Source organism: Macrobrachium rosenbergii, chromosome 23, assembly GCF_040412425.1.
Source record: "Macrobrachium rosenbergii isolate ZJJX-2024 chromosome 23, ASM4041242v1, whole genome shotgun sequence".
Taxonomy (NCBI): domain Eukaryota; kingdom Metazoa; phylum Arthropoda; class Malacostraca; order Decapoda; family Palaemonidae; genus Macrobrachium; species Macrobrachium rosenbergii.
Window position 1 is genome coordinate 42,911,969 of NC_089763.1, and position 12,500 is coordinate 42,924,468.

Genomic DNA, 12,500 nt, shown 5'->3' on the forward strand with positions numbered 1-12,500 from the left:
TCTAATAAGAGAGTACATAGCCACTATATCCAAGCATATTTTACGGTAATTAAAAGTCTGCAGCTAAAATTATTATTCAAAAAAGAATTCATGCAAAGCTGGTTATCCGCTGAGTTTCGGGAACTGACCCTTGTGTCTCATTGGATTAGGGCTCAATGTCCCTTCCCTCTCACGGGTCCCTGCTGAGCAACAAATATACCAATTACTACCGGAATGACAACTTGATTATTCGACATCATATATTGCGTTTTGTGGATACAGTTGTAATTTATAGAAATGATTCCGGATTTTCCGGAATAAATAACTAGGCATGAAACTGGCCTTTTATTTGGTGGGAGCTTAGGAACTACAGTCATATTTCAGATAACAGTAATGCAAATGAGTGTATTCGTTACTTCATCCTATAGTGATCTGTATTTTTCAATTCCTTTAATATTTTTCATTCCTAATTTTTTCAGCCTTCCAAAACTTGATTCATCTTGTCTTGATCTCCTGAAATTACCTCTTTTAATTGGAATACAATGGAACATTAAAATTTAGGACAAAGGCCAAGTGCTGGGACCTATGAGGTCATTCAGCGGCGTAGATGAAACTGAGAGCAAAAACGTTTGAAAGGTGTAGCATGAGGAAAACCTCAAAGCAGTTGCACTATGAAACAATTGTTAGAGAGGGTGGGAACTAAGACGGAACAAAGATAATGTAAATGAATGTAAGGGGTTGCAGCCAGGGGCCGAAGGGACGCTGCAAAGAACCTTAAGTAATACCTACAGTGCACCTCGTGTGGTTCCCTGATGGCGTTATGCTCTTACTGGGCCTCTTTTATTTGTATTTACTTTCTCCCCCTCTTACAGTTCTAAATATCTATGATTTTCTTCATTTCACTCCTAAAATATCTTCCAGATACACATTGGCAGCCGAGAATCGACTGGCATTCAAACGTCAGAGGAGGAAATTGGCTTTTACCGGGATGTAATGCGAAGCTATTAGCAAATACGGTTCAGAACCTCGTTATAACGACCTTAATGGAGCGTTCCACGAGTTGTAATTCTCAGGCAGAAATTGGCCACAAATAAACGCGGCAGACACCCAAATCCCAACAGTTAAGTTTGAAATATTATTCATTCAATCTTTACCAAACTTCAACTTGTCTGATTAACTTTGAAAACTCTGCTGTCGTTAACAGTGAAGTATATCGTTCTGTGGAGGTCTTTTATTATAAAAAATCAGTGAATGTTTGCTTTGAGATATGACGTTACTATTGTTTAGTTAGTCTTGGGTGAAACTTCGTCTTGCTCTAGAGAGCGAAGGCTTCCATAACACCAGATAAACGGTCTTATTTGTGCCCTCAAGTTATTACTGTTGTTTTTCCCTTATTAAAGACACGTAACCATTGAAAGGAAATAATTGATGGGGGGGCCTTCTCTTTCCTGAAGGTAATGTTAGCTATGAGTTGTATATTATATAGACTGTATATGCATGTATATAAGTACGAATACATGAACACGCATGCATACATACATTTACATATATCTATCTATCTATCTATATATATATATATATATATATATATATATATATATATATATATATATGTGTGTGTGTGTGTGTGTGTGTGTGTGTGTGTGTGTGTGTGTGTGGGTGGGTGGGTGGGTGTAAATGTACAAACTGTGTAAGTGTAGAAAGATGCATTCGAGTTGGAGAGATGAAGGCCTGTGGCTAAAACATTACGAAGGCTTTATTTCGTTAACCATCACAGCTGCCTGTTCAAAAAGCAGATTTCATCGTCATTCGCGAATAGAAGGCTGCATTAATGCTCTCATACAGTACAACGACAGAAATTCAGTTGAGCAGCATTTTCCCTCTCGGCCACTTTACCTTGAAATGAACAACAGTTCCGTTGGCTGCTTGGTAGCGTTCAGGGTCAAGATGCCAAAAGGTGCTAAAATTCAAGATGTGATGCTTTTAGACTCGCTTCTGTTGCCTAACAACAGACTGCGAAAACTAACCTGTTATGCAAAATTCCATTTTTTCCTTCGTCGTTATCGGACCTTTAGCCGCACAAAAACAACAATAGCAAAAATAATGCAATCGGTAAAGAGAAGAAAGAAAAAGACGTCCCAGAAGATGGATGGATTGAACGCACCTGGCGGCCGGCGAAGGCAACAACGGCCGATGGATGCTGATGGATGATGACGCATGAGAAGAGATGAGGTGAGAAAATCAACTCTGGAAAGAATGGAAGAAATTGGGAAAATGCCAAATGAAGAGACGGTGAGCCGAGCGGTAAAAAAAAAAAAAGAAAAAAAAGCAACATTTCGCTCTGTTGTTTTTATTACTTTGATAAAAATATACGGCACATTTATATACAGTTGCTAACAGTTCCCCCCTGAGTATGGACGTTATTAATGAATGCCCCTAATATGGAAATACAGAGACCACAAGAAAAAGAGGTAAATGTCCCCGTAATTACGTATCTACCAATACCAACCGATCAGTAAAAAACTTACCCACTTCATATACTTACTGATTATTACTATTATTCAGAAGAGGAACCCTGTTCGTATGGAACAAGCCCACAGACGCCATTTACTTGAAATACAAGCTCCTAAAGAATATGGTGTTCATTTTAAAGAAGTAACAAGGGAATGGGAAATACAGGAAGAAGAGATCACTTACTGAAGAAGAAAAAAATAAATTACCAAATTAATAAATAAATAGAATCAAGTAAAAAATGCCCCGAAATTTCTTCGGCGCAATCGAAACTTTAAACACTGCCCGGTGGTGGCCTATCCTATATCGTTGCCAGAAGCACGAATATGTCTAACTTTAACCTTAAATATAGTAACTACAGAGGCTAGAGGGCTGTAGATCGGTATGTTTGATGATTGGAGGGTGGATGATCAACATACCAATTTGCAGCCCTCTAGCCTCAGTAGTTTTTAAGATCTGAGGGCGGACAGAAAAAGTGCGGACAGACAGACAAAGCCGTCACAATAGATTTCTTTTACAGAAAACTAAAAATGTAAGTAAATCATAAAAATACAAGGAAAATTGTATTGGCTAGCAGTGCATAGCATTTTCGCTTGAACTTCTGAAGTTCCAATTCCACATCCTCTGGGAGGTAGAAAATTCATCAGCAGTATGTCAGACACCCCCATACGTGACACACTGCCCCACTCACCTCTATCTGCTTGCTTTCTTCTGTGTCATCTATCAAGCATTTTCTATGATTTCCTCTCCACCTTCCTCCCAACACTTCTCAATCATGTGTCGACTCCCATTTTCTCTACATGACCCCATTTAAAACACATTTTCGGTTTTCCACAACTATTACCTTATCACTCCTTTGTAATTACACATATATCTTGTAATTAGTCATGAAAAGAATTGTATACTATGCACTTTAATGTTCTCTCTCTCTCTCTCTCTCTCTCTCTCTCTCTCTCTCTCTCTCTCTCTCTCTCTCTCTCTCTCTCTGACAAGAACTTTGAATTGAAGGTTACTGAAACGGTACATTTACTCGCTTAAATATCTCAGCGACTCTTTGCCTCTGATCTAATGAATCTCATTAAAAATTCATATTTAATTCAAAACTACTTAATTATTCAATTTATATTCCTAGCGATTTAAGAGAGCATCAAATGGGATTATAAATCATTCATTTACATATTGACAAGTCTTTCTCTCGTTTATTCAGGGCTATCGTTATGTTCTTGTACTCCTTCACATATACATACGTATATTTATATATATATATATATATACTGTATATATATATATATATATATATATATATATATATATATATATATATATATATATAACCTATCTTGTGTATATATATATATATATATATATATATATATATGTGTGTGTGTATACATATACTGTGTGTGTGCGCATCTAAGTGCTTTTGTTAAAGAGTGCACGCTTCCATGCATGATAACCTCACTGTATTTATGTATACATTCACACTACTCAAGCTTATATAAGTGTTTACTTAACAAAATTGTTGATCCACTCACTTAAAATTAACAAAATCAAAGTAACCGTATATTTGTATGATAGAAAACGGAAAGGAATGTTATTCTTTTACGTTTGCATGACTGGATTATAAAAGCAGAATTGATAAAAAGCAAAAAAAAAAAATTTTTTTTCACGACAAAATGAAAAATTTGTTGTAGTCTTTTGCAACCCTCCATGATAAAGGGAAACGCGAAGCCTGCAACAAGGCACAAGAAGAAGAAGAAGAAAGGGAAGAAATAGGGGATCTATCAACCATATCTCTCTGGGTTTTTTGAGACCGCCCCCCGTCCCTTATTCAATTTCAATCTGCCAGGGATATTGACCAAAGAGTCCCTCGAGGATTTCCGCAAACATATTTGAGGCCCCGGAGAGGATTCGCCAGATTTTGGAACAAGGAACAACTGACGCCGGTTTACATCTGTCTGTTTCTTTTCTGGGGATTCCTGCCCCCCTTCTCTCTCTCTCTCTCTCTCTCTCTCTCTCTCTCTCTCTCTCTCTCTCTCTCTCTCTCTCTCTCTCTCTCTCTGCCACTTGTCGTCTTATATATCTCCTTCACAAACTATACTTTTTTTTTTTTTAATTATCCCATACCCAAATGTTCCCCTAACACTGTTTGTTGGCGGCTTGTGAAAGCTCGCATTCATTCTCGAATTATAAAATATAGAACAAAAGAATAATCGCTTCATGAATTAATAAAATTGTAACTAAAAGAAATTGCAAAGGAGGACGTAGGCCTCTTACCACCTCTCTCAAAAAATTTATTTCATAACCCATTCCATTACATGTCATTGGGCCTCTTCTTCAATTAAAAAAATCGGCCAAAATGAATTAACCTGTTTTAAGAAGTAGTAAAGATTAAATATTAAAGATCTTTCACGTAAAAAAATTACAAGTCAGTTTAACAAACAATTCTTTTATTTACGAAATAATAAATTCTCTTCAAAGCAGCTCATAACGAAAGCGCATCACATAAGAAAGCTCGAAGTAGGTCTTTCTCCTCTAGATCGAGAACGGGATATGTTGTATATCAAGTCCACAAAATATTCAGTGGTGAATTATAGTTGATTTTTTAAAACTTTACAAGAGCTTTCGAACCCTGTCTTGGGTTCATCTTCAGTCTAGACTGAAGATGAACCCAGGACACAGTTCGAAAGCTCTTGTAACCTTTTTACAAAATCAACAATAATTCACCACTGAATATTACTGTGGAGCTGATACAAAGCTCTAAATCTTAGACAAGAAAACGAACAAATAAAATAATGAACATCCATTCCACGAAGGGAGAAATTCCTTACAAAACGCTGAGTAGATTTGTACAACTATTCCGTTAAATAAAAAATGTACTCTGGACTACATAACTTTGTCTATTCCACCAGAGTAGGTTCAACCTTCGCTGAAAAACCTAAGTAACGAAATTTCCAATTCGAATTGGAACACCCGAGTGGAATCCGGGAGATTACTGACGAAGAACCGATGAGGATTTACGCTGAGCCTACGATCAAGACGACGAATCTCCTCTCCGTTATTACTGGAATTAATTACGCATACAGACATACGCAATGCCCCGTGGTCCGGTAGTTATCAACCTCGCCTTGCTAGCGAGAGACTCGAGGCTGGTCCAAGGTAGGGTGGTGATGGGTTTGGGGATGTGGGGTGGGAAATGCCTCTGAATTATTTACCTGGCAACTAGCTCACTGTGGTGGGTCGCAGCCAGAGTGGAGGATTGCAGGGTGCCAACATCCTTGTACTGAAATACTTGTTGTGTAGTGGAAAGCTGAAGTTGACACTCTCTGGGAAGAAGTAGAGAGATAGAGAGAGAGTGATTTTCGTTTGCTAACTGTATTTTCCGTTTTTTTTTTTCCGAGCGGATTATGATGGTGCTTATTGTTAGCTAAATTCAGTTCGTCATTTTGTCTTTTATTGTTTTATTACCTTTCTTTTTCGAGCGCAATGCGATAAGTTACAACAAATCGGCTTTAAAATCTGCAACCGAGCCTCATTGCCTGAAAGCATGAAAGCTAACTTTACAAAGACTGATAAAAGAGAATTACCTTAACCGCTAAGTCTAACGTCTTTTTTTCGCAGTAGAATCCAGTGATTATTGCTTGTGCTGTTCTTTTTCCTTGAAACTAAAAAATTACAGTGAATTGATTCCTAATATATTGTTTTGACTTTCCACAACGTTTTCTGATCTGGTACTTGTGATGTGTTAAAGTTACAAGAAACTGGTACTTGTGATGTGCTTTCGTTACTAGAAAAGTGTATAAAACGAAGATGTATTGTTTAAGACTACATATTAATAATAAAATACATGATATTAGTTTTTATGGACTATATAATATCACAGTAGAGAAGTGAATTGCCTCTAAATTCCAGATTATCAATAATAACTAAAACGACAGAAGATTAAACTTTTAAAAAAGCAGCTTCTTTCAGCGATCTCACCTAACGAAAATTCTCTTCATATACACGGAAGAGAAATGTATAAAATGAAAAAAAAAGAGAGAGAGAGAGAGAGGCTCTTGACCCGAATGAGAGATCAAAGAGGAGAAAGAGGAGGAGGAGGAGGAGAGAAACGTAATAAAAACAAACAAAAGAAGGAGAGTGGTATAGATCAATGAGGGTAAAAATTTCTGAACCCGAAGATACGATCGAGGTTTTTCCATCCCAGATCTGTGTTGTTGATATTCGCCGTCCTTTGAGCCCTGACCGGAAGGAAGCCTCTTTAATCTCCTGGAGCTCGGGAGCCATAAGGGTATCTATCTTTTATCTTATCGATCATCGCTCCATGAAGGAGGAGGGGGGAGGAGGTGGAGGAAGAGGAGATCATGGCTTGAAAAGGAAGCCTTCGTGGAAAAGATAAATAGTCAAAGATTCGAAACTGGAAAAAGTGAGATTTGGTTTGAGTCTTTTGATCGATTGCATATTTTGCCTTTTGAGTAATTTCTCTTAGAAACAAAATTAATATAGAACAAAAGGAAATATGAATTTCGGTTACAAAAGGCAAGAGTAAGTGAAAGGGAGCAGATGAGAAAAATGCAATTGTAATAGCGTCCCCTCACTCGAACAGAGCATAAAAGACAACTCTAATATGAGCACAAGATTTTATACATCAGCTTTGGAATTCTCTTCCTGCTTCGGTTTTACCTGAACCTTAAAACCCTGCTAGGTTTCCATGATCTGTTCCTTTTTGTTCTACTAGCTTATGCCAGAAAAGGCCGTTAGGTTGCCATTCCCGTTAGCCTTTATTCATAAAAACTTGCATGTTCCCTTACTAAGTGCTAGTTACACACACGCATATATGTGTGTGTGTGTGTTTGAACATAAACATATACACAGTATATGCTATCACGGGTATATATATATATATATATATATATATATATATATATATATATATATATATATATATATATATATATATATATATATATATATATATACGCATATATTTATATACACATATTTATATATCACACATTGCCACAGGTTTCGACTTTATTTTCAAGCCCCGTCTCTTATTTTTCACCTGTGGTAATGTGTGATAAATGAATCACGTACAAAAGTGATTATAATCATATTTATATATACATACATACATACATACATACATATATATATATATATATATATATATATATATATATATATATATATATATATATATATATATATATATATATATATAAACAAGTCGATTTGCTGAAAACGTAATTATTCTGACTACATCCGTTTCAAGATGTTTCCGATATTGGTAGTCTCTCGACGACCTGACTACAACGGAACCAACGAGAACCTTGAATAGCATTCCAAGTCCCTAAGCCCTCGAGGACGACCTCCAACCTGCTCTCCAATTTCAGGTGTCCAATACTCTAAAAATACACAAAAGTCGAAAAATAGAAGAGAAATGAACCTTGGCCTTAAATTATTCTTATTCCGATACTGAATTGAACAAATCAGCCAGTCAAGAAAATGTATTTATTTTAATAGATTACATGATTGGATGAAAATATGTATAAGTCATGGAGTTCATTCACAAGAAAATGAGTAAGATTTTGATTAAGGAACTCGGTAATACTTCTCATTGCTAATCTGGACTTAGGAGAATCAGAGTAAGTATGATTGTGGAAGTAAGGATTTAATCATATAAAATCCTAATATATATATTATATATATATATATATATATATATATATATATATATATATATATATATATATGAATATATATATATATATATAGAGAGAGAGAGAGAGAGAGAGAGAGAGAGAAAATTTACTAAGCACGTTCAACAGAAACATGTATGCCGTGGTTGAGTATGAATCCCATGAGCAAGGTTTATGTATCAATCTTGCCCACGAGGGAGTGCTTTAAGTGCTTCATTCATTTTCCTTTCAGATTCAAGGCTTTTAGTGAAAAGCGTATCCAAGAATTTTAAGAATAGGTAAAAAGTTGAGAGATTGTGACTAATATAAATACAGCAACAGATCTATACGTAAATTATATATATATATATATATATATATATATATATATATATATATATATATATATATATATATATATATATATATATATATATATATATATATATATATATATATATATATATATATATATATATATATATATAAAATATATATATTTATATGCGTGTGTGTGTCTGTGTATGTGTACATATTGAAATACTACATCAGTATACTGTATTTTATGGACAAATAAAGTATTATGCATCATTATCGGAGTGCCCAATAACAGTTTGCTCTTGTTGTCAAGTGCAATAAACCTAATTCCTATGGCTACTGCTAAAAGAAGGATATGTGGTTCTAAGATTTAAATGATTAATAATCACTAAATGTTTCAGCAGCAAAATTTGGATCAAGGAATCCATCATATTCTAATAAATAAGTCGTGTGTGTCCATATATAGGACAACTAAAAGAAACAAAAAACAATTAAAAAATGCGCCGAACTTTCTTCGGCGCAATCGAGTTTCTGTACAGCGTGTAATGCTGTATGGAACTATCAGCCTCGGCCCGTGAAACTCTCAGTCGCGGCCCATGAAACTTTCAGCCACAGCCCGGTGATGGCCTGCGTTGTTGGCACCTATAACGGTACCATACGCAAGATCCCTTATAATTTTAACCTTAATTAAAATAAAAACTGCTGAGGCTCGAGGGCTGCAATTTGGTATGTTTGATGATTGGAGAGTGGATGATCAACATGCCAATTTGCAGCCCTCTAGCCTCAGTAGTTTTCAAGAGCTGAGGGGGGACGGACAGACTAAAATCCATCTCAATATTTTTCTTTTACAGAATACTAAAGAAAGGTCGAGAAAGGCAGCGGGAGATCTGCAAACGCTGAGGACAAAAAGCAGCGTCAAGGGGTGACTAAAACATTTGTTTCTTTTCCTTCATCTGCTTCTTTCTTTCTTCAGATCTTCAGCTGAAAATCCTTACGGGCAGAACCAACAGGCTAATAAACCCAAGGCGGCTCCAAACCAGCCTACAAAGAGAGAGACAAGTTACAGGGAAAGGTGATAAGTAAATAAATAAGAGGAAATTGCAAATAAAACTGATACACTCTGAAAATCAGGAGGCGTCAGCAGAGAGCAGGAATGAATTTGCTCCTGCCGCTTAAACATTTAGGAAATCAGACGATTCCACAACTGTACTAGGTTAATTATTCAACATCTTTGTTGCACCCTAGATAAAACTCCGAGCAAACTGAGTCGTATTAAATTTGATTCTAAGAAATGGCACACTGTCTGCAGCAGCTTGCCTAGTGTTGCGAGCAAAAACATCTAGGTCAGGTAAAGACGAGTGCAGAGGATGTTTGTCGTTGTAGTACATTTTATGCAACAAACACAGTGAACTCCCTTTACGTCTTTGCCACAACTCAACAAGTCATGTAAGTGGGGTAAGGCGTTAAATAACAAGACGAGAATCCAGATTCAAAGGAGGCTAAAAACAGGAATGTTTGTAATATTTATTTCTTCTTCTTCTTCTTCTTCTTCTTCTTCTTCTTCTTCTTCTTCTTCTTCTTCTTCTTCTTCTTCTTCTTCGTGTTAATGGCTATGATAAAGGGAGTAAGAAATCAAGTAGCAAAATAAATTAGTAAGGAAAAACAGCAGGAGGTCTGCAAAAATTAAAGAGCAAAAAGTGTGTGGAACAAGATTCCTTTATTCCATGAATAGAGCAATTACAAGCCACCTTTGAAAAAAGAAGTCATGAACTTGAAGGAAATCATATACGAAGAAAGACATTAAAACAAGCGAAAGAGCTGCAAAGACGTGTCGTGACTGTATTAGCTGATTATACGCCGCGCCACGACCCTGCTCTGCGGTACATCCTTTCAATGTATTCTGCCCTGCAGTCCAGGGTGTTGGAAGATTTCCCCCACGCCAGAGAAACGGACACAATTTTCTTATAAATTATTCGATGAACCAGAGTGTTTCAAGACAAGGCAACCGGTTAAGCAATAAAGCAACAGCAACCGCCCCCCCCCTCCTTATAGTGACACCAAACACGTATAGTGACTGATCGAAAGTTTCTTATAGCTACAATAACAAATAGCAAGATTTTACAAAATAGTTGATTATGGTGGTAAATATATTGACAGCATGTACCGTGACGGAAAATACTGTGACTATGATAATATGAATTAGATAATATAGAGCTGAGTTTGACATTACTGTGATATTACTAAGATATATTGCGATATTTTCACTATGACATTACTGTGATATTAAAATGATATTATTACTGTGATATTACAATGATATTACTGATATCACTATGATGTTATCACTGTTATATTGCAATGACATTGTTAGTGTGATATCACTATGATATTATCACTGATATTACAATGATATTGTTACTGTGATATCACTATGATATCACTGTGATATAGCAATGATATTGTTACTGTGATATCACTATGATATTATTGTGATATTACAATGATATTACTACTGTGATATTACAATGATATTATCACTGCAATATTACAATGATATTACTACTGTGATATTACAATGATGTTATTACTGTGATATTACAATGATATTACTACTGTGATATTGCAGTGATATCACTACTGTGATATTACAGTGATGTTACTACTGTGACATTACAGTGATATTACTACTGTGATATCGCAATGATATTACTACTGTGATATTACAATGATATTATTACTTTTTTATCACTATGGTATTATTACTGAGATATTACGACTTGACATTACTATGATAGTAAAAGCTATGCCCCTGATAGTGACAACAGTCACTATGCCCAAAGTTTCATTGTTCTCTTATCGGCCTCCTCGTGCTCCAGAATTTAGGAAGCTCACCTCACCAACGACGGTAAAGCTTTGCCCCAGTTCTTTTCAATATTTTTTTGCCTCTTTTGACCTGGGCAGTGAATTATGTACCGGTAGTTAGTCGACTGTACGTGGGTCACAGCCAGGAATACTAAATTCATCTCAAAACACTTGCTATAAATTGGAGCCATTCTCTTTAAGTGGAAAATATGTAAGGCCAAAAAATACAACGAAATTGATTAAGCTACCAATAATAATAATAATAATTTGTAATATAATTTGTAATAATATGATATTTATAATAACAATACAATACATTTGTAATATAATTTGTAATATGTAATATATATATATATATTAGTAATAACAATTCTAATAGCCACAATGCCCTCTGAACTATATATATATATATATATATAAATATATATTCTACATACTATATATATATATATATATATATATATATATATATATATATATATATATATATATATATATATTATATATATATAATATAATGTATTACAATAATAATAATATAATTACAATAATATAATAACTATACTATATAATATAATGATAGTACAGTATAGTATAATAATAATAATAATAATAATAATAATAATAATAATAATAATAATAATGCATTCCCTTCTTTTTAAGGATCTTAATAATCAAAATATACAAATAAATTTCAACCCCAACGAAATACGAAAGCGCCACCTATGTGGCGTGGTTGGCAAAGCCGTGTCTCACCCGAAAGCTCACGAGATCGATCCCGAGGTGAAATTTAACAATAACACAATGATAATAAGATGGAAAACGGAAATAGAATCATGAAAAACACGATAGATACATGACGCGGATATATTTTTAATAACGAATATCCTCTAAAACCTTGACCTTTGATGTTATTGACCCCTCAAACTAATTAAGGAAATGAAAGGTCGAAAGTTCTTCCAGGGCTACAAGGCCGACCTCAATGGCGTATCAGAAATTTGGCCAATTAAAAACTTTTGTCAAACGCTTTCAAGGCAATTTTTACCCCTTTTTCTTTTTAATTTGCTGAAATTTCATTATTCTGCCGAGGAAGATTAGGCAAAAGTTTTTATTAAGAACCTCAGCCTCATATATATATTTTTTGTTACT

General features: G+C 35.0%; 1 long non-coding RNA gene across 1 annotated transcript in view; it reads left to right on the forward strand.

The window, feature by feature from the left end:
• LOC136851564 (uncharacterized) overlaps positions 1-12,500 on the forward strand; it is an 83,307-nt gene that overhangs the window by 48,381 nt on the left and 22,426 nt on the right. The window lies entirely within an intron of this gene.